This window comes from Neopelma chrysocephalum, unplaced genomic scaffold (assembly GCF_003984885.1).
Source record: "Neopelma chrysocephalum unplaced genomic scaffold, ASM398488v2 Primary Assembly neopelma1_108, whole genome shotgun sequence".
Lineage (NCBI taxonomy): Eukaryota > Metazoa > Chordata > Aves > Passeriformes > Pipridae > Neopelma > Neopelma chrysocephalum.
Genome location: NW_020897773.1, coordinates 4,146,415 through 4,171,048, shown reverse-complemented (window position 1 = coordinate 4,171,048; position 24,634 = coordinate 4,146,415).

Below are 24,634 nucleotides of genomic sequence, written 5' to 3'. Positions count from 1 at the left end.
TATTCCTAATCCATACCACTATCAAACAGAAATGAGAGTCTGTAATAAAATTTGACACAGAAACATGGAGGATAAAATCAGCTACATTTTGACTTGGGGTTCAGTGAAGAAGTCAATATCTCTATATGACACCTCAGGTTCCAGTTTTTGTTGGTACAAAAGAAATATGTCTCCACTGAAGCCAAAGCACTGTCAGTTATGTAAGTCTGGCTGAACTTATAGACTTAAAAAGATAGTTTTAACTGGAGTTAATTAGCATGTCAAATTGACATCAGTGGATAGCTACATATTTATTCCATATAGAGCTTTGATAACACAACACTGAATTACATGATGATGTAATATACCTAAATGAACTTTCATTTAGCTGAATCTTATATGTGTTTTACATGACTCCCACTACACCAGACTGGTTGTACAATGTCAACCTAAAGGCTGCTTTTCCTCTTCATAGCAGCCTAAACCAGAAAGGGTTTACTAACCAAGTTGCTCCTTGAAAGCAGCACAATGTACTTTGTTTTGTCATTCGGGAGGTTCTCCAAACAGGAATATAAACTAGTAGAAGAATATCCAACGTGAAAACAAAATATGTAACTTATCTTGTGAACATAATGTGGCCTAATTTGTAATGTATTATGTTAGTAAAACTAAGCAGCCCTACCAGGATCACGGTGCAGTATGCACTGCACTGCACAAATTTTCCCTGGAATTTATAGGTTGTGAGGACCACAGACAGTTATTTACTACTTACTTTACTCTCCTGTTTTGTGTCCAGGCTGCCAGGCATATACAACACAAAACTCTTGGACTGTCCTTCTGAAAATCCTCCACAAGAAATAACATTGTTTGGTCCCATAAATGTAAGTTTAGTTCTAAATCTAAAGCCGTTAAACAGGGAATCTCAGTATGGAGAGTTTTGTTTTGTTTGGTTTTGGTTTGGGTTTCGTGTAGTCTAAATAATTTTGAAACTTCTTACAAAAACAATCTAGTGACAAAATTAGGTCTATCATATGTCAGCTGTGTTAATAGAAAATTAGAGTAAAGACCTCTTGTATGTGCCTTTTTGCTAAAAATCAACTACACTGAAGTCTAATCCTGAGACTGTGGATTTTTATGCAATGGCTATGCACTTTTTTTCAGTCGCTCAACTTTCACTATCTAAGGAAAATTAAAGTACCTTTATAGCATCGATTGCTTCCAAGGAGTGCTGGGCTCTGGAAGAGTGCTCAGTTTCAGGGGCCTTATATGGGTGAGCAAGACGAAGGCTCTTCTTAACCTATGCACTCTATCCTATGGACAATGTGCAGGTCAACAGACAAAACCATAACTGTCTACAGAAAGAGAAGGAGGACAAGTTAATAGTAGAAGGAGGTATGCTTCAGTCTGTGTGAAAAAGAAAACATCACACAGTGGTGAGAAAACCTCCAAGGAAACAGCTCATATTCCAGAGCTATCCAGTGCTTGCAATCACTGCCAGTTTAGACTTCGGTTTAAGTATAAGAAATTACACTTCTCCACACTGTAGAAGTAGTCTATATGGCTAATAGAAGATATATCTGTCATGTTGAGTGGAGATTGCTGCCTCTAAACTTCAAGGTACAACACCCCATGATCCATAAAGTGTTGTCACTGATGCTGTGGCAATTGCTCAACTCAACTAGACTTCTTCCATCACCAAAACTAGTTCAGCTATAGCAACCCCACACCACGCTGTATAGATGTACTAACTCTTATGTTTTCTAAAATGACTGGGGATTAAAAGGTATTTTGGAGGAAATTGGCTTTTGACGTTTAACTGCTGATCACATTGGCTTACACTGTCTAATTCTTCATCATAGTCATATTTTTTTTTCTTCAGACCTTACATTCTGTCTAAACTAACATTAAATGTTCCCTTAATAAAGTTTAGGTTCATTTCAAGACAAAATAAACCATAAGAAGTTGTTAGAAAAATCATAAATATAAGAATTTCCTCAGCTATATGTCTGACATGGCACACATTCTATAACTATGTCCAGCTTATCTAACATGACATATGTTGTTAAAGACAGACATATGGGTTTCTGAACTGGAATTTAGTTATGTAAATACAACTAAATCACTTATTTAAACAAAGTTCTATTCTTATTAATGTTTCCAAAAACAGAAATTTGCTTTGAGTCTTTTGGTTTTTTAAACATCTGGAATCCAAGGAATAATTATCTTAATTAAGACGTATGAAGAGCCATTGTCTATCTGATATTTGCATATTTAGCAATTGAAAAAATGTTCATTTCATTGTCAGGTGTGTACCTCCATTACCTTTTTTTTAACTTTTCCCACTGTGATACAGAACACTTCTGTTTTTCTGAATGTCTTCTAAAATGCAAAAAAAAAAAATGGTCTAAGGCTGAATAATGATGAAAGGTACATCTCGTTAATTTCTATGGTGAGAAACAGGGATTAAAAAAAGAGGCTCAGGGAGAAGAAAAGAAAATAAAGTGCACTTAGTGAAGAATCTCACTGATGACTGTCAGCTGCAGGATAGTGTCATGACTTTTCCTTCAGGATAGCAGAGCTTCATCTCCAATGGGTCATGCTGGAGGGCCCAATTAAAGATTGTTTTCTCTGTTTCTCATGGACAGGAACTAATAAATGGGTATTGTGCAAGATTTCCTATTAAATAAGCTTTCGTCTTGGTGTCCAGTATATTTGCCACCATTGCCAGCAGTGTAAAAAGAAAAATCTAAAAATCACAAATGTAGATACAAAATCAACCCTCTTTTCTAAAAGTTTATCAAGTGCTTTTGCTTTCAAAGCCTACGAAGTGCTTTTCATGGAAGTTCATAATGAATTTTTTAAATAAACTTTTACTACAAAATAATATTTCAACAAAACCCACGTAACCAGGAGCAGTTTCAAAAGACATTAACATCATTTCAATAGCTTGATTCCAACACCACAGGGTATGGAATAGCAAACTGACTGATGGTCTGCTTCTTGGAGGTGGTTGACTTTGGTTACAAGAAGTTAACATTTACTTTGTCTAGTATCATTATGCAGAAAACCAAAGATGACCTAATCTGTTGTGTTGTCTTATTTCTAGAGACAGTGGTGTTAGGCTAAATCTTTCAAAAATCAATAAAGAAAAAAGGTTTGATTTTGATTTAATTAGACTAATCAAATGCACTTTATCTGAGGTTTCAAGGGATGAATGAAGACACATTTTAAAGCCCTCTTTATAATAGTCCCCAATAAAACATAGTTTAAATACTTGTTGAAATTTAAAAATATCCCCCAATTTCATAGATGATATTTGCATTTGCAAGTAATTTATGTTCACAAGAAGAAACCATTTCAATGGATTCATAATCAGTCAGAATGTAGGTAATTTCTGCAGAAAAGGGCCTAATTTTGGGATGCTGTACCCTACTATTGTATTATTTTCAACATAAATTATTGAATTTTAAAAAAAAGGAGCTCCACAGTATCTTCTTAAACTTTTTATCACATTATATTTTATACTTGCATTAATTAAAGCTATTAGTCAGTAAGATGTGTGGCATTGACCAGGAAAGACACCATACTTGCATTCATAAAGCTTTCTTTAAATAAAAATTGACAGCCTTAATCTTACCAGTGGTGTTGAGCCATGAGGCTTTTATTTTCAAGCAATCTGTGAAACAAAACATCGGTTTACTTTCACTCATAATTGCTACTTATATTTATTACTAATTAACTTTTCCTTTACAGATGGCTTGTGAGAAAGAACTTCAGGTCAAAATACATTTACAAGTCTTATTTTTCACTGACCTGTCTTTAACTAACTCCTTCTCCCATCTGCAATCCAAATAAGCATGTTTTCTTAGTCATTTCTTTTACAATATCACTTTTGATCTCAACTATATCACAATATAATGTGTATCATCATAGGCACTAAGCATGTCATGATCTCTAGTGTAACTTCACATCAAGCCTGAATAGTAAAGGAAATGTCTACATTTACTATCAGGAGCTGACATGCAGAGAGGCTCAGGATTTATTTTAATAAGAGATTTGAGATCAGACATTTACAGTTCCTTGCTGCTGAAGGAAAACCAGGACCCAAAAGCAGTAGTTGCCCAGGCTTCATATATCAAGCATAAGGATTTCTGTGAGTTTTAGGTACTTCCAAGATTGTATCACTCACTGTAGACAGAGAAAAAAGGTACAGAAAGGCAATCCAGTTCCAGACTTAGAAAACTAAAGCCCATCTAAGTTCTGACTCAGCAGCAAAATCCTTCATAGCATCTAGCTTTAAGCCATCATCTTGTCTACTTTCTGTGTCAGAGCAGAGATTGAATGCTTGTTTGTAACAGTCCACATCCTGACACTGGCCATTAGCTGTCAAATACTATGTTATTGGGCCCTTGCAAGGCTGTTAATTGCCCTTCAAGACATAATCCATATAACCTAGTACACAGTCATTATTTTGATATGTTGGCTGCTATGCAGTGACTAGCACAACATTGTATTTTATAAAATATCTTTCTGAAAATTCATGTAAAGCTTGTTAGTCTTCAGGAGAATATAGATGAAAAAATAAAGCAAAATAAAATGAGCACAACACTTTGAAATAAGTTAAATCATATGATAACAAAACAAAACTGTGGTCTTGAATAGCAAGCAGTGAATTTGTGTGGTACATCAATGTTAAATTGCATGATATATAGAAATTTCTAATATTTCAAAGTAAAAAGTATCCTGGATTGGCTATTGTTGTCCTTGAAAATATGTATTTCAGTTCCTGATGTCAAGGAAAGGCTATCCAATTATCAGAAGACTTCAGCCAAGACAAGACAGTTAAAAAGGTTTTCCAGATATAGTAAAATCTTCCCTAAAGTGTGAACAGTTCCCTGTGGTCTTCAATCAGTCAAACTGCATATGGAAGACCCCTCCACCTACCTCCCTGGGAACCATGCAGAGGGAGCTCCAGCAGCCCCACAGGCCCTGGATTTTTAAAGGCAGTTCTTAGATTGTTGTAAAGAAAGGGTTCCTCATCCTTGAAAAATATTTCCCTGGGGCTGAAGATTCTGTAAGTGAAACAAAACAAAGTAGAAATTTTCAGACTGGGGTGATTTTTTTTGGTCTTTTTCCTCTGTAGTTGATAGCAACACCATCTGCTCGAGGACTTTCTGCAAGCAGACTAAATTCATTGAATAAACTTCACTCCAGATTGTTTGCTCCGCTCTATATAGCAATCTACAATTGTTGATTAATTAAAGTGCGCAGTTCCCCAGTGAGAAAGGTATGCACTGTTATTCCAGATGGGGAAACTAAGGAACTGAACATTTATCTGATCTATGAAAATTAGCTGGAGAATTCAGTTTTATACAGTAGATCACTGGAGCAATCTTTTCCCATCATTACAGCACCTCGAACAATTCTGTAATATGGTTTCTTTTTACTAATTTTTTTGAGCAGCAAGAGTTTAGGGAAGGAACTGTACTCAAAGGTTGTTTCACATACCTGGAGAAGCCGCTGTAACTGCTAGTCATAAATACAGAAAAGTATACATTGCAGTCTGATGTCAGACTACTTTGCCTGGTTTATATCCCAAAATTTCCTAAGTCAGGGGTTTCTTTGACTGGGCGAGTTACAAAGTGGGAAATCGTGGTTTGATCTTGAAAACACATACCTGATGATCTCAACTACTGCATTGATCCTTCTGCCTGGAAATTACTAAATAAATATGAATGTGATGTTAAAACTGAACTCTCACATTTTTCACTCCTCAAAATAAAAGACAGGCCTGAAACAAAGTAATTAAAAGAAATAAATTATTAACCTGATGCCTGTCCAACAGCAATGCAATGCAGGAGTGAAAATTGTTACATAGGATGAAAAATAGGCTAACAAATGAAGTTTGACAATCCAGAAGACTTCTAAAATTAGGGCAATTGCACCTTATAACCAGAGAAGAGCTAGAAAGTAATTGCACATTTCTTATTTACAGATTATTTGTATAGAGATTCTTTTTTATGCTCCGTGGACCGTTTGGGTATGTACAGCTCTGTAAACTGCATTTGGATTAGTATGGACAATATAACATACATAGGTTTTAAAAACCAGTAAAGGTTACAATCAGTACACCCCTCAGCTTACAGAGTAGTTGCAACAAGGATGGTTTTATGGCAATATTTCAGGAAGAAAAAGGTGTTACTGAGAAGAAGCTTTGGGCCTTGAGAATTGTGGAGAAAAGTGCAGGTTCTTGACAGTGAAAAGGCAAGTCCCACAGCATAGTTGAGTTTTACAGAATGCCTGCCATCAGGAGAAGATGCAGAGTAAAGTACTTGCTGACTTATGTTGTGTCTGCCAGGGATCTTGCTGTCACTCTTGACCATGGGTTGTCATTCATATGAATGGAGCTCAGCAGGACCAGAAATATCAGCATAGAAAATAGAAGCTCAAATGATCTCTCTTGTGCATTAGCAACAAAATTAAATTAAGAAGACATACTGTGTAGGGCTAGAGATGAATGGTTTAGAATGAGAAATTAAATATGTGTAAAGTAGGGCAATGGTGCCAGGGCAAGACAAGATGATAGTTAGGTGAGATGGGAGCATAACAGAATCTCCCTGCAGAATAATTTGGTCCTGATACCTTCAGCTTTATATAGACAAACTTGGAGATAAAACAAGAAATAACTCAGGCAACGGGTGTGTTTGAATTGTGACTTCAAAGTTCAGGACTAACACTACTAAATTAAGAAGAAAACTGTATAACACACCTGGGCAAAGACATCAGAAAATGAAGAGCATTATTTTGTAAGTTTGTCTCAGGCCTTTGTAGCAATGCTATTTTTTTCATTGCTTCAGCTACTCTGACATAGGATATTAATTGATATTAATTGATCATATTCCCTTTTCATGATTAATTGGCAGTTACAGCTCTGACAAGTTAATTCTGCATTAATTGGAGTTTTTTAATTTTATTTTAACATTTTCTTATGTAACAGGGACTAAATCATTCTCTACTTTAGTACTAAATTTAACATGTCCTATTCATCTCACATCAATAAAATTATCACTTCTTGCATCAGCAAATTTAACTGGCCACTGCTGCATGAAAAGCAATGCTAACTGGTAAAATGCCATGTAAACCAAACAGTATTTGCAGTGTTATTTTTGCATTGTAATAGCCTTTCCCCAAATATACAATACCCTTGACAAATAATTTGCCTTTTACCAAAAATGTAGGTTACCAGCTTCATACCATGTAAGATGCTAATGCTGGTTGGTGAGGTTTTCAGTTGTGGGAAAAAATGGGAAGGGCTAAGTTACTTCATTGTTGTTCTAAGATGGAGGAAAGAAAATAATATTTATGAGAACACATATTAAAACTGAAGACGTGATGGAGATATGAATTACCTAGAATATAGAGGGACCTTAATTACAGCAGTATGTTTCATGCAGTGTAATTTTTTCAGGGGCTGGAGTCTTGCTGGGTTTGGTAGTAGTCTAATAAAGCAACTCAAGTTTCTGTCCCAAAGATATTGCAGTCCAAGTATTTGAGAAAGATATTAATACAGTGATGAAAGAGATGAAGAAAAATAATACTGAATGCTTTTTTTATAAGTAATAACATTAAAAATATATTTTGATAAACAGATGTTAATATTTTCTTTGTGTTAGATTTCCAAATTCCCAACAATGTAATATATTTGGCTTATTTTTCAGGACAGAGATGGAACATTTGAAAATTCTGTCTCTCAGAAATTGGTGCATTCACACACACACACACACACATGCACTGAGTCTTTCTTCAGAGAATACAGCTTCATTTTTCACATTATGTGCTCTTCCCACAGCATTTTATTTTTCACTTTGTGCTGCCCCATCAATCCAGGATTTTAGTATTTTCTTTTAAGTAGTCCCATTATTTTGCTTATAAAGTACTACAATTTCCATGCAGCAAAATGTTTTGTACATCTCTGTGTTGTTACCACACTACTTCACTGTAAGGTGTTTGACTTATCACTGTTGACAAAAGCACCCAGCTTCTTGTACATACATAATTAAAGCCTTAAATGTTTTCTGAATATCTATCTGAAATATATTACTTCTAATTAAAAAATATCCTGCAGATTTACTGCTGAGACTAATGCTGTAAAGAAATACTGAATTATCTTTCTTAGTGCTTAGGTAGTCTAGGCAGATGGCCAGTCTGATACGTATATTATACCTACTCTGACTGTATTTTTTTAAGTGTGGTACAGCTTTTAGAATGATGCTAAAGACAATAAGTTTTCCCACAAGTGGTTAATTGATAGTGGCATCACCCTGTACCATATTTATCTCCCAGCTGCTCATTATCTTTCTGTGCCTATAACTTCAGTCTAGTGCTGGACTGCAACACCCTGACTCATTACATGCAATAGAGTGTGGTTCTTCCTTGGATCTTTCAGGATTGTAATGACTTAATGATGGTATCATACAGCAGAACAACCACTTCCTTTGTATTCCTATTGTCTGCTGTGGACTGCAATGTAAATCTGGAGAAAGAGGGCTTAATTGCTCACATTGTACCATTTAAATATAAAATAGTGATGTCAATATACTAAAAAAAAAATGCAGGGTAGAATATAGGATCTTAGTTACTAAAAGGAACAGAAGGAAGGAACTAGCTGTAAGAATTAAACCCCTTTCCTGCTCTTGCTTTGTGATAGAAACAGTAAAGAGCAAAACTGGTTGGGTAATGAACAGTCTCTCTGACTTACAGTCTTGCTGTATTCATGGGTGCTTTACAAATTTTGGGGTTTGTGCCAACACTGTACAGTGGTTCAGCATCAGTTTTTTCTCTCTGTTGCTTTGCCTCATCATGTATCCTTGGAGAGTTGACTTATATTCTCAGCCAGCTGCCTAAGCCTGGCTGTCTTGGACTTCTCTTACAGAATAGTCTCCATTCCTTGAACCTTTCTTGTGGTTCATCTCTGCACCTGATCCTGTCTGAATTTACTTCCTCGCCTGTAATATCTTTAGTCATTAGCAATATTGCCATTCTTTAACAGATATTTCAGCTATTAGGCTGTTTGACCTAATAGTTGAAATTCTGTCTTCCACACACTGATACTGTACTGCAAAGAAACATATGTTCAGTGCCTCTCTCCATCACCAGAACAGAATTTTTTTCTCATTCCTGTCTGAAACAAACTCTTCTTTGGGTTTTTAATGAATTGCCTGAAGTTCCTCTTTCTCTGTAATATTATATTCCGTAGTCATTTAAAATTGGAAACACAAATAGCCAAAAAAGTGCTAGATTTTATTAAAGTAATCTGCATCACACCTTAAAAACTTGTGGTAAAAAACAGGGTACCTATTCTTGGGCCTGATGTAATTTCAAATTACCACTAATTTGCACTGCTAGGAATACAGATAACTTGGATCAGTATTTGGAACTTTGAATACTATGGGGTCCTCTCTGAAGTCTTCAGAAAAGTATCAATTACTCAACACAGATACATATAATATTTCTCTTGTCCCAACAGGGAACTCTGTTACTGCAGTGATTCTAGAAAAAGTTACTTTCTTAACTATATGGTTCTACAGTTCCTTCTTCTAAATAGTTTCCATTAATGTCCTTATATGTGCATCTGACAAAGAAATGTGTTTCTATGTGCTTAGATCATGCATGAGCTTCTTTTCCTCAGTCTGTCTTCCTTTTTCATATCTTTAAATAACTCTTTGTCTTTCATTAGAGTTCCACCATGCTACCAACTGTAGAATCAAGAATGACTGACTCTGACCATTACCAATGTATTCAAGCCAGTTCAGCAATAAGATTCATTCTGTAGCATTGTCCTTCAAAGCAGGGTATTTTTTATTCATTCAGACCACCATAAGAGGGCTGAACAGCAAACTGAGTACAGTGCTAGAGAGGAGACATGAAAGAGGGAAATTGCTTGAAGTATTATGCTCTCCTGTCTCAGTGTGAGAAAATTTTTTTAAAAAGATATGGCATATACTTGTATTATAAGTGAAAAAAACTTCATAGGATGCATATTTTTATATATACTTCAATTGATACTCAAAAAATATATGTACAGAGAGGTAAGATTGTAAAACCTTTTCTCAGGGGTATAAACTACTAATTTCATTTATACTGAGTTAATATCAAGGCAATACCACCCTTGCTTTTAGATGATCAACCATGTGTTCACTTCTCATAACTGTCAAGGACACGGGAGGAAATAGTTATATACCTCTTTTCATGTAATACTACAACCTGTTCCCAAATAATTAAGCTGAGTACAGCTGGGCTGAAACGTGGTTTGAGTTGAACATGGAGCAGATGATGATGCTCTCCTGCAAACATCATCAAACATCATCAAATCATCAAACAAAACTAATGCCAGCTTCAGTACTCCTTGCTCTGTTTTTCTCTGCTTCTTTGAAGCCGAAGGCATATCAAACTTGTGAATTTGAGAAACAAAAGAGACTTAAGTTGAGAATATTTAAGTGGTGTGGAAATGTATGAGACTTTATAAAATATTTAATAACAAAAAATAATCATTTGTAATGAGAGAAAGCAGCTGACAGGCTGAAAAAGTCTTTTCTGAGGAGAAACTTGTGCAACATGTTCATACGTGCATTTACTTTTGCATTCAGATTTGCAATATACTTAGTACACATGTACAAAACAGTGGCTGTGAAACAAGGTAAAAAGCATAGGAATTAAATAATTCGGGAAAATAACAAGACTCTAGGTGGAGCAGAGAACCTGGACAATGGCTGAGCAACCAGATCAGGGATAGCTGCACTTGCAGGGGAGCTGATGAGGGGCTGCCTGGCCTGAGCACTTACTCTGGATGTGGACAGAGCCTTATCCCAGACACCCAACCTTGTCACAAATGATGTTTTGAAAGGACTAATCTTTTCCCCTTCCCTTATGACACACAAGGTGCTCACTTCCAGTGGGACTCTCACCTTTGCCTCTCTCCCAACCCTTGCAGCTGTAGCCTTTATCCCCCAAACTGGTGGCACATTATCCTTGGTCTGGCCTTGTGCCACACTGCCTTGCTAAACACTAAGCTTGGTGCTCAACAGTCAGTGTATGAACATGAAATCAGGTTTATCTTTGGGTTGCCTTGAAATGTTGCTTTACCTTCTTATTACTGAGGCTCTACTGCCTGTAATCTGCTGAAGATGATTTTGTAAACTGGTTCTTGAGTACTGAAAACATTACTTGAAGCAGCAGGCCCATGACTATTGAAAAAAAAGTATTTCTAAATTCAGGTTGCTATTTTTTCCTGATGGATGTTCATAATCATCAAAGATTGAAGGGGCCAAGAAACTGTGAAGATTCTACTCTTTCTGTTTTTCTCAAATATATAGGTAAAGAAAAACAAATTCTTCCCATGTAGAAATGACAAACAATAGTGGCACTACTCTCAGACATCTTAACACAAAATGGAACAGAGATGCAGCTAATATCTGTTAATGAACAGCTTGTAATTATTTCCATCCATAGTACAGTGCAATTGCTAACATTAATAGTGTGGATGTTAGGAATTGTGGGAAAATGGAGGTTATTCACTCTTAATTTTAGCACTATAATGAATATCTAACTCCTCAAATGAAATTACCCACTCTGTATTTATCATTACACCACTCATTAACATGGTGATAATTAACTCTATGTAAAGTTTCACAGTCTGAGGCACTATAATAATTAGTATATTAACAGGTTTTATGTCATTACTCATGCTAGTGCATCTGACTTATGACTGTTCCCTGATTGTTTTATAAAACTGAATATGCCACTGCACTAATCAGCAGTCAAGATTCAAGTTGCTCAGTTATATAACTTGCAGAATAGCTGGAAAATATCTGTTACAAATGTAAGTACTGCAAATGTGCTGTGGAGTTTGTTTGTTCATTCTTTTACCTCAGTGTCTGTATGTTTCTCTTTCTGTTGCCATCTTTATTTATTTCTGTTTCAAAACAGTCTTAGCTTTCATACTGTTGTCATATTTATTAATTCTATTGCAGAGAAGAATTTTCTACACCTTTCTTTATCTCAAAAGAGTGCTGATTTAAACAAGTAAAGTAAGTTAATTATTTCAAATATTTTCTATTCTCTCATCAGAAACTGTTGGGTTAAAATTATTCTTCAGAACTGTAAAACTACATGCTGAGCAAAACATCATATGTGGATTCATGACTGTCTCTGTCTAAGGCCCACTGGATTTTGACATTTCTCAGGGGATATCAGAGCTATCCAGGAATGAGAAACAGCAGCGGGGAGACATCAAGAAGATGCAGAAGCTGAACTGATTCAAATCTCACCCTGTCAGACCTCAAGTAAGTTACCCTGCTGACAACTAGCAAAAGGTCAGAGACAGATGCAATTCTGATTTTTATAAATCAAATGTAAATTTTTGTGCCCAGACTTTTGTTTCAGACTCTGAAAAGAAAGCAGCTGCAAGGTCTGTTTTAATACTGGAAGTTCCCTGTTGTTTGGGAATAGGTAGATGAAGAATATCTTTGCATACTTTCTAGAGACCCAGGTCCTAATGAGAGAGCAGGTACATTCACTTTTGAGGGAAAATTATAACATTCCTTCTAGAGCAAGAAAATGGTCTTTTCAGACTTCCTGGAAATCTTCAGGTTTTAAGAAAAAAAAAAATCAAACCAAGTCTCCAAAAGTTCAGTCATAAGCTGTATGACTTAACTGTGTTAAGAAACAGTTTACCTATCCCTCACAGGGCCATCCATTCAGGTAACTACTGTCATAACTCACTTTACAGGCCAAAAAACCACCAAGTTCCCTCTTGACAGAGCCACATGGGACTCCCAGGCTATACTGCACCATGGTACACACAATTCAACTTAGGCCCATAAAAGAGAATAAGTCATAAATCATCTCCTCATACTTTGAATAGTGCGTCCCTTGCACATTTCCAGAAGTTTAATTTTTATGAATCTTTGTAGTGATTGGCTAAACCAGTAATTTTTAGTATTTACTCCTTGACAAATTTTCAACAAATTTAACAGTAAAATTTAGAGAAGGTCATAAGCGATTCCTGGGATGTGACATTCTACCCTCTTCTTATATTTCCACGTTCTACAGAAACATATTCCATCACACGCAATACAACCACCTCCTTCCTCTCCATTGTCTTCTCCCTGTACCTGACAGTTCCCAGAGCATCTACAGAATTTAAAAATTTATGTCAAAGAAGGTGTCTAGATTTTTATCAACCTCATAATGGGGTATATTCCATTCTCAATTTTTTGTAGACTTACTCCATTGAACACAAATGTGGGAAGTGAAGAAAGGTTTAAAATAAGCCTTGGGATACACAGGGTTAAATACTGTAACCACAGGTGAGATAATGATGCCACTTAGTGATCTCTTCACTAAATGTATAATTTAATGGAAATTTTGTACCGGGTAGGATTTAAAATTTTCCATTCTCCCAAGTTTATCTTGATCCCTAACTCAGTGGAAATATCACACAGTCACCTCTACTGTTATTTTAAATTAATAATTCCAGTGCAAGAGGCCTATTATAAAGAAAAAAACTACAATAAAACAAAACGAAACAAACAAACCAAACAAACAAAACCCCCCACAACAACCCCCATCCCCCCAAACAAACAAACAAAACCAAACAACCCCCTCCCCGAAAAACAAAACCAAACAAAAGCAAACAAAAAACTCAAACACATACACAAAAAAACACACCAAAAAAACCCCACCCAAACTTGTTCACCAAGTGTAATGTTGGGGGTTTTTCATCATGGCCCAGCTGACCTGGCTGAAGATATTAAATATTATTTTTGTTAGCACTGAATAGGCATTGCATCTGTGGGAGAAAGCTACTTTGGTTCCCAAATCATTACTATAATTATTACAGCCTGATGGTTTTCAAATGGTCTAAATGAATTAGACATGCAAGTCTTCCAGAAGTTTGGAGAGGTGGATATCAAAGTACTGAGATGCCATTTAAGCTTCTGTGGAAAAATATTTTTGGTTCCTGAGCCTGAATTCAGACTGCAGGCCAATTGCTGGGCATCACATGTTTACAAATAATAACTGAAATCTACTTCTCTGTAAATGGGATATATTCGCCTAGAAGTTGTTAAAAGGACAAATAGGGTATTTCTAACTCCACTTTTCAGGATAGAATACATATGAAATATAATTATTTGGGGGATTGGTACTTTTCTTTTTAAACTACCTAACATCACAAAAGCAAAGTGAAAAATATGTTTACCAAGTTCCAATCCATTAGTGTCACAAAATTAGACACCTGAAAAAACCTCTGCCAATCAATAACTTCATCAAGGTCAGTGGCTTGAGAGCCATAAATTAATAGAAAAATTGGTACCAGTGACACAGTAAATGAAACCACACAAGGTGGGGGAAAAAAATCACATCTTTTACAGTGATTGTTTTCAGTAATATAGTGCATTGAATTCACTTAAACAAAGAAAAGGAGAAAATAGGAGGGAAGAACCCATCAGGATATGCTAAAGATAGGACTTGCTTATACAAGTTTATTTATGCAGATTACTTTCCTGTGTGTCCATTGCAATCTGTAACCACAGATTCATTCATTTTTTAACAAAGTTGCATTATTATCAAGTTCACGTTTGTGTGCTAACAAGAAGGGAAACTGAAAAAAAGGGATCTTGGCATTTTGATAATATATTTGAAGATTAATTTTTATTTTTATGCATATTCTGTAGATTCAGAGTAATGAACATTATTCAGTAATTAAAAATAAATAGTAAATATTTAATAAATATTTTGGATTAATTTTTCCACCCCCCCAGAAACACTAAAAATTGACGGGAATCAATGTAAGACCCACGTTCTGCCTCTGAGCATAACGCTGAAGGAAACAGGTGGAAGCAAAAATACTGTGCGTGTGCTGTAAATGTTTGTGGTGTGAATACATGAGGATGGGAATAATGCTAATGCAGCTACGATTTCACTGTGTTATATGAGTTTGATTCTCAGGCTGCCTGTATCAATACAACATTTTTGTCTTATCTCATTAAATTAATCCCAGTGCTGTGGGGTGAGAAGTGGCAGGCCATGGAGCAAGGGACCTTAATGAGCCCCTATGGCCGTGTGCCCATCCCCTCAGGTCACGTGTGCAGCTCAGCTCCCTTGAATTCTGAGTCATCATTTGGGCTATGAGGGTTTTAGAGCAGAAACAGTTAATTCAGTAACATAAAAAATATAAAAAGACAAATAGCGGAGTCTGTTATCAGAGAGGAGACCTGGCAAATGTACCTAGCAAAGAGAAAGGAGAGGCAATTAATCAGTATCAAGCACTACATTCAAAGGTGATGGAAAGAAAACAATAACAGTACATGGTGCAGTTCTTCATAAGAATCCTAAACAAGTTTGAATTTATTTTGTCATAAATGGAACCCAAAAGAAATCCAGACAAGGTCACCGGTAAATTTCTTCAGAACCCACGTAAGCACAGGAGACGTGATAAAGGTTATTCCACTCTCTAGAAGGGTGAAATTTTACTGGACATTCTCCCTGGGTGCACACAGGAAAATTCAAGGCTAATATAAAAAAATATTCCTGTCAGGGTGACAGGATATAGCTGAATAATTGTGAACCACCTGTCAGACCCAACAATAAGTTCCATATAATCACCCCATGTTTTGGGGTTTTTTTAACCCAAATAATTATCACCTTTTTTTGAGACCAAACTTATTCATAACTTATTCATAAGACCAGCTTATTCATAAAGTCAACCAGCTAAACAGTATAATAAGGATACTACCTGATTTATAACCTACTATATATAGTCTTTAAACATAATTTGGTTTCCTCCTCCTCTTACAAAAGTCCATTTAGGAGCTAAAAGCGAGCCTATGGGCTATATGCCTCTGTGTGCATTAAAATCACATTGCAAGAATCCCATTCTAGAAGACACAGGTAAAATTCCCCACCATATGTTCCTTTTTGTTAATAGAAAAGATTCTTTAAAACATTTTCCTCCTACAAAAGAAAATTCACTTAGGGTCAGGATTACCTTTCTATTAGGTACTCTGCATGCTTTTTAATGCTCTACTAGTCCTGGCTGAGTTCGTCTCCACAAAGATTGTTTATTAGAGCTTGGTTCAGTTGCATAGAATTTTTCAAGTTTCACTTATCCATTAGTGCCCTTACCAAAAATCATATGACATCACTATTTTGGATACAGTGAGAACCTTTAACTAAAATAATGTAATAGATTTAGAAAAGTCCCACCTATCCTTCCTTCACATAACCTTCCTGTTATGCTACTTTCAAGGTTATGTTGGGGTTGACTTTGGTCCTCCTGCTTGGCAGTGGACATCGGGTGTCTGCTGTCAGATTTGTTTACAGAAGTGCTAATGCTGCCTTACTTTGCATAGCACGTAGTTTTTGATCAGCTTTTGGCCTTTAATAGAAAGTTCTTCCTTGCTGAAAACCAACCCATATCACTGGCATTGCCATACTCAGTGGGCATATCGTGGGGTTAAAGGTTCAACAGCAGCCTACTCTGGTTCTGAGCTTTGTGGCGATTCAATCTTGTGCAGAGACACACCTAAATACTAATTTCCCATAAGACACACAGTATAAGCAGTTTTCCTCAAACCATGACTGAAAAAATGAAGAAAGTTTCTCAACTTTTTTCACAATAGAATTATGGAGAAGTCTTCAGTATCCAAAGCTTAATGGCTTTGGATACAAACTTCTGTTACTGTAGGAGTACCACTTACCAGAGGAGTGCCAAAAGCGATAGGGGAAAGACATTTAAAATTATACTGAAACTGGATAAAAATGCATAGAGACAAATGCAGTAAGAAGAAAAGTTCATCTTCTTTCCTGTTCAAAGCTCTGCCCAAAAGAGAGAGATGCACATCTTCTTGTCTGGCTTCTTCTAGCCTTTTGGATCTTGTTTGGTTTGTGCCAATCTGATAGTTATGCTGTCTACTTGGGATGTAGGAGCTGGGATGAAGAATCATGATTTCCTAATCAGAGGCCAGTTCAGAAACAAGGGTGTCCTATTTTGTGCCACTGTTCACTGGCAGTTGCTTGACTACTGAAAAAAGAGGTACCAATTGCTGTCTCCTCCCTTGCTAAGCACCTGGTTGCAGATCTGAGCATCCAGGAGTGCACAAGGGTACTTAACTTTTAGTTTAGTGCTTCATGTACTCCCTGTGTATGAACAGTAGACCTTGGCATTTTCTTGTCCAGGCCTTGAGCTTCCTCTATCACCCTCTAAGTGCCTCATTTTTGCCACACTCACAGGCATCTAATTCAACTGGTCTGCAATGCCCTGATGCTCCAATAATTATCTTATTTTCAAATGTTGAATTCTACCACAGGTGTCTGTCTTCACCAGTCGGAAACCAACGAGAAATGTTTAATTTGAAGTTCTGAGTGCTGGCAGGAAGAAGAGACTCTTGGCTTTGGAACCAGTTCAGAGTTGCCTGGGAGAGCCTCCATTAAAATAAACCTTGTTCCAAATTAAGCTGCCACCATAAGCCAGAGGCATGGCAGACCAAAAAAAATAAAACCAGAATTATTTGTGCATTAACTCTGTTAGGAGGCTGAGCCTCAGTCAAAGACCATGAAGGACCCTGCAGATGAGAAAATTCTCAAGAGACAATCCAGCCCACAGTGTCCATGCTCATGAAGTCCCTTTTTAGTCCCACTCCCACTGCAGCTGAAGCACTTGTCTCTCTCCCATCCCCAATCCTAGTACTCGGGTGAGCCTGAGTACAAATACAGAAATTTTGAAAGAAAAGGGTTGTGATTTTGAAAATAATTTATCCAATTTTCATGTAAATAAATGTTTTAGTGTATGACAGATCTAATCAAGTCACATTACATGCAAAAAGCGCATTACTACTCCAATAAGAACGTATGAATGCTGTTAAGTTTTATTGCTATGTAAATGATTTGCATTTTCCAAATGACTTTTCCTTAATAATTTCCCCTAGTACTAAAATAAACAAAGCATGGGTAGAATCATATATCTGAAATAAGAAATTTCAAAAAAATCAAATTTGTACTACTGCTGACTTTACTCAAGTTCTACCAAGAGATGAATTTTCATTCTTCGTCTTGCATAAACACTGACTGTTTCTATAATAAAACCAAAAAGCCATAAAACAAAGGTAGAACTAGTACAATCATATGAATAATAGAAAAATGTTGACATTAAACCAGTTTGATAAAAATTTTTTTAGTCACTGCAATATCTTATTTTCCCAGTCATCACTGAAATTTTTATCTGGAGAAGTATCATCATACTAGTAGACAAATAATTCTATGCAATATCTACTATTCAAGAAAATTATCTGTATTGTAACATAATTATCTCAGATGACATACTGACTGACTCCTAATTACAACAGATAGAGCTAATGACTTTGGTTCATCCTGTAACTGGCTCAGCATGTATCTTTATGAGAATGCAGTAATGACATGTTGCTCATTGGGATGGTATATGTAAATTGATTCTTAAGTTTCTGTGCATAAAATTCTTATTTTTCAATATGTGTATAAATTTTCCTTCAAACAAAGAATATTAGGGAGACTCAAGTGGTACAAACTGGAATGGTTGGGGTTTTTGGACACTGTTCTGGAGGAATAGAAACTGAACCCCAAAGCTGCTAGACCATATTAAACAACTTTCTTTCTCTGACCGGGATAAGAAAGATGTTGATTCACCAGTCCACTGCAAATAGATCTGCTATGTAAAAACTGATCTATTCTTTTCCTCCTTGAGTTTACATCACAGAAAACAGTGGTAGGCAGTGGTGGTCTGAAAAATAAAAGCTAGACACGATCCCAGTCTGGGGAAACTGGAATACTTTATTGAACACGAGAACACAATTTTAAAGGCATCTGGGGTTGGACATGTTAATGAAGGGGACAACCTATGTTAATTGGAGAGTTACACAAGTTTTTACTGCAGTTTCCAAATAGTTAATTTTTCTTCTAGTAGGATTACATGGGGGATAGAGGGATTACAGGGGTTTAGACATGGTTTTAACAATCATCTCAAAAAGTCCTTTCTTAATTCTTCTTGGAGCCAGGTTTATATCTCCGGATTGCACACTAACAGGTCTCAAGACAAGGGTCCAAACTTCTTGAATCACGAGACGTTTGCCAACCGAGTTTTCTTTTGCTGAAAGCTGGGTTTGGGCTCCTACAGTAGGCAGAATCTGTGTAGTGCTTCTGTTACCTACTTGCAGAAGCAAGGCATGACTAGGAAACTGATACGACAGATAGAGAGTGAGCACCCAAAATGCAATCAAAATTCAGTGGGAAATAGAGGGAAACCCAAGTCTACTTTAAAAAAAAAATCCCACCTGCATCATTTAGATCCTACATCAAGCCATAGTCTGTCAGTGGGAAGTTATGTGACAGGACACATCAAATGTGCAGCTTTCTATTCTGCCAAAAATGCTGATTTTTATATGATTTTGTCCTAATTTGTCCTCGAGAAGTAGCAATGTGAAGAAATGCAAGAAGTTAGCATCACAAAATAATTTTATCCAAGTGTATTTTAATGGTTTAATCAGAATATTTATTGTTGGTAATTTAATTATATAATTAATATCTATTATATAATTTATATACTTTATATAATATATTACATATACACTTTATATATAATATTACATATTATCATTATAACATATGTAGTGAACAGATTAAGAGACGATAGTGACTTTGGAATAACTTTTTTATTCTGAGTCATTACAGGACTTTTAAAATCATCTATTAATTGAACTTCACACATTTGTGCTATAGAGAAAAGCCCTAAAAGTATTCCTTTACCAATTTCAGGTACATAGCATTAAATTTTCTTCTCTCCTAGTATGTTTTCAACAGAGAAGTCCATCAGTCTCATTTAGATTCCACATTGTTTAACTGGAACCAGAAGTTCTCCGTCTCACCTGATGTCAACCAAAAGTGAGAATAATAAAAATGTATTTCTCACATATACAAATGTGTCTTTATCAATTATAGATTGCATACTTTATTTTAAAATACAGTTATTTAGGGTTTTTAAAGAAAAATCAAACTTCACTTCTTCTTAGAATTTTACTCAGGTCAACAAAGGTGATTCAAACATGACTTAAGTATCTTCCCTTGCACAAAAAATTGTCTGACAAGAAAGCGTGCTAATCTCTTCTGCAGAAGTATAGCTGGAAAGTGCTTGTAAACAAGTGCTACTATCCACCTGGTACCCAAAAAACTCAAAGCATTTTGCTTATGAGTAGTGCATTAGTCCAAATAACCAGGCCAAATTTACATCCCAGAGTGTATTCTGCTTTTCTTAGTGTAGACTGAACACAGTCCTTACTTCTTGTCCAAGTCCTGTTACCTGCTGCCAAAAGCATGGGTTTACGTCTCCAGAGGCAGCTGTATTTCAGTGGCAAAAAAAAGCAGTGTAATTTGTAAAATGCTTTATATTCCATTAGGGCAAATAGCAATATATAAGTTGAAGACATCTTGAAACTGCTCCTCAGGTGGTACACACAATAAGGTTACTTCAGAGAAATTATGGGGATAGTTGGTATAAATCTGTAAGCACCTGCCTCAGTAGAATCTCTTGGGTTGAGGATTGATTCTGTTTCACTGAAAGAGGAGAAAAAAAACTACCTTTGATAGAGAACCTGGCACAAAAGGCTGTGACTCTGCCTGAATTAGAATTCTATTTTTGTAATTGCCCCACTCCTCTCTGTCATTAATTAGACCATTAAAAAGTTGTCTCACATTTAGATGCACACAGCTGTGGCTTCAAAGTAGAAAGGGTTCAAGCTTCATGAAAGCAGAAAGGATTCAAGCTTTTAAATCTCAATTTACATTTTATGTGTCTTTGTATTCATATAGATCTATGTACAACCTTCTTTTCATAGCCATTAAAAAAATACCGCTTTTTGCTCAGGAAGGCCTTGATCAAGGATTGCTTGATGATGGAGAATATTCTGAGAAACACTAATGAATGAATATATGTACATACATTCTTACCCTGCTTTTCCTGTCAGAGACATTACTGAAATCCAGCAATTACTATGTTATTTGCATTTGGATGATAACGTTTTGACACGGGCATTCAAAGTCAGAGCAAAAAATGTTTCCTGAAGCATGTCTGCAATATCAGAGGACAGTAGTCTGTCTCATTTTTCTTTACTTCATTAAACACTAAGCCCCTGTAAATTAGAACATGAATTGCCACAGGTGGCACTGCTGTGGTTGCTTAAAGCTTTAAGTGCTCCCCTAATTTTTTGATTGCTGACCACCTTCAAAAATGGATCAAAATCCATTCTGTAGAATTCAGTTAAAAGTTTAAGTAACATGGGCTTGCATTTGTCTTGGAGATTGTTTACCATAATTTTGGTTTAAATTTATACAGTGTTTGAAATGTAATGCATCATTATAAACAGCAAATTGCCAAGGATCAGGTCTTAACATGACAGCAACATGAAAATAAGCAGTATCATGGAATCATTGAATCATAGAATCACAGAATGGCCTGGGTTGGAAGCAACTTTAAAGATCATCAAGTTCCAAGCCCCTGCCATAGGCAGGGACAGCTTCCACTAGACCAGGTTGCTCAAAGTGTCATCCAACCTGGCCTTGAACACTTACAAGGATGGGACACCAACAGCTCCTCTGGGCAACCTGTTCCAGTGTCTCACCACTCTCGTAGTGAAGATTTTCTTCCTTATATCTAACCCCTATCACTCTGTATCCTTATAAAAAGTCCCTCCACACCTTTCTTGTAGGTCCCCTTTCAGGTACTGGAAGGCTGCTAGAAGGTCTTCCCAGGGCCTTCTCCAGGCTGAACAACCCCAATTCTCAGCCTGTCTTCATAGGAGAAGTGCTCCAGTATAGGAAAGGTTCACCACCATCTCCGCGGCCCTCTGAACTTGCTCCAACAGTATTCATGTAAGACTGGATTTCAAAATCCTAGAAGTGATAGACATTCTGGTTTTAAGATATTAATCCCCAAATAAGCTGTTAAAATCAACAGTCTGTACTTTCTTTGGAATATCACCTCACCTTTTATTACCCCGCTTAGCAAGACAACTCATTAAGATGACTATCTCTGACAATAACTTACAAGGTCTTTTTCATGTCTTGAGGTATTATTAAAAAGAATGCTTTTATGGTTTGATCTATTCATGTAAAGTTAATGAAGATAAAAAGTCACATTGAAAAATTTTGTTTACAGAGAGACTGCAGTGCTAGCACATAAGAAATACATTTTTAAAGGCATAGAAAGGGTTAGAATTTATTAAAATGCAGCACCAGCATTCAATCACTGAAGAAAATACAAATGGAAACTAATATCGGACAGCCAGATATGAGTGAAAATTAAGATTAGGATATTTCCAGATTTCTGGTGGGAGATTTTTATTAAAGAAATATTTTTTCCATTCAAGTTGATGACATGATATTGTTGATCTTTGAAATAGTTTTACTTTAATATTTATGATGACATTTTAATTTATACTTTCTAATTATTTCAGAATGGCACACAAAAAGGAAAAAATAAAGCAACTACAATTTTTTTTTTTTAGGAAGTAATCAATTGCTGACTGTTAGAAATTGACTGGCAGATTACTAGCAAATTATTTTAATTATCAACAATTATAACTATTTTAGAGACTTACATCACCAGAGGACTGCCTGTGATTTTTATAATAGGAGAAACTGTTAGGATTTTCTATCTTTTATTTTTTCTCAATGTGGAAAAAAAAAAGTCATGCAAATTATATATGATGAAGACTATCTCAATTTCTCTCAATGCTATTTTTGACATATTTTACATGTCAAGCAGTTGTTAGAATTCTTATACGTTCTGTCAGCTACAATGACCACCATAATTCTTATTTATTTCTATTACCATTACACCTATATGAGCACTTACAAAATGTTAAGACCTCTTTGTACAAAATAAGGAAGAAAAGAGAGGAAAAGCCAAAACAACCTGGACGTCTCATTCACATTTTAAAGATTTTACTTTTATTGATGTAAGTTTATAAAGTGCCCATGACAGCTGCCATGATTTTTAGAGCTTTTGTGGAGACCCAGTCTCTGATCACATTGCTCTAGACAGAGCTCAGCAACTATTACTGATGCCAGTAAATCAATCAAGGATATGATATGCTGTATGAAATGCTGGGAGAATTTTGTTTTACAATAATAGCCTTATAGACAACTAGATAAAAATGAGATATAAGCCATAATTTAACTTGCATTAAAAACAGCGTAGATTTCAAAAGTGTGGTGTCCCACTGGTGTGGACTCCCAAGGGAAGGCATAAAGAGGTGTAAGAAAAAGGCAGGCAATTGATTTTCCAGTGTAGCACTAGGATGTCTCCTTGGTTATCACATCAATATGTGATGTGGTTTACTCATTTTTCTTACAAGATTTTCTAGTAAGCAAATTTAGTTCTGCTGTGTACCATGTTGTTGTTTCATGGAGGTCTCCATCAGGTAGGAAATGATTATTAGGTCTACAAGGCCACGCAGACTGGCTTGTCTGGTGAGGCTGCCATCAAGTGAAGTGTAGATCTCCATGCTGCAGACACTTCCAGCTAGGAAGCAGATTGAGAACCTAAGTGCCTTGCCTCTGACACAGACTATACCATTAGCCAATACTGGAGTAAGGTGCATAGTTAGAAAAATTGTTCTCTTTCTCTCTGACTGCAGAAAGTCCCCAAAGGGGACCACACTTCCTCTGGTGTATTTATTGCTTGAAATTATTTTGATCATTAATTTCAACAGTTGACTCTGCAAATCACCCATAAAAATCTAATCTGAGCATGAAAATAAACGCAGCGTATATACTATGCAAAATTCAGTTTTCTTGCTTGTATAAGTATAAATTCTAACTCACATTGATGTCTACAGCCATTGTTGGGAGGAAGAGGTTAAAAGCAGAAGATTGGTGAGAAGGAGGGGACAGATTCACTCAAGTGACCTTGCAACTGGAAAACCATATATTATGCCTATTGCTGTTTGTCCTCTGTCTGATTTGAGAAGTAGAATTTCCGTGTAGAGATAACATAGGTGTTTACGGCAACTTGGAGGAGCTCTCATAGATATGTTTGAGCTCCCCGTTGGGACAGAGATCAAAGCTCAGAGATAATAGGAAGCACAAAGGAGATCACAGCATGGCAATAAATCACATGTTCATGGGCCCTTAATAAATGGGTGCAAACAGCAGACCTGCCACCCGATAGGACTGGACTAAGCCTGACAGCGCCTGTGTTCCCACTTGTGTGTCTCTGCAGCCCAGCAGTGTCTTGGGACCCTTCAGTGAAAGAAACCTACTCTTTGCATTTCACCCATGTTTTGGCAGTCACCGTGGTTACCTGAATGTTTCAATTCACACAGTCTTGAATTTGCATTTTAGCTGTGGTTATTCTCTGCTATCAAAGTATTTGCAAAGTGGCAGAATAATCCTCTCTCAGGTCAAAGTGCCTCATATCATCAGTCTTGACCTTCCTCCTAGATGCTTGAGATTGCAACAACATCGTGTTTTCATTCATATCTATTTGTGTTGAGCACAAGGCTTTATTTTGCTTTTGGTTTCAAGGAAAAGGAAGTGATGGGGAGGGAATGGAGAGATGGAGAGTAGT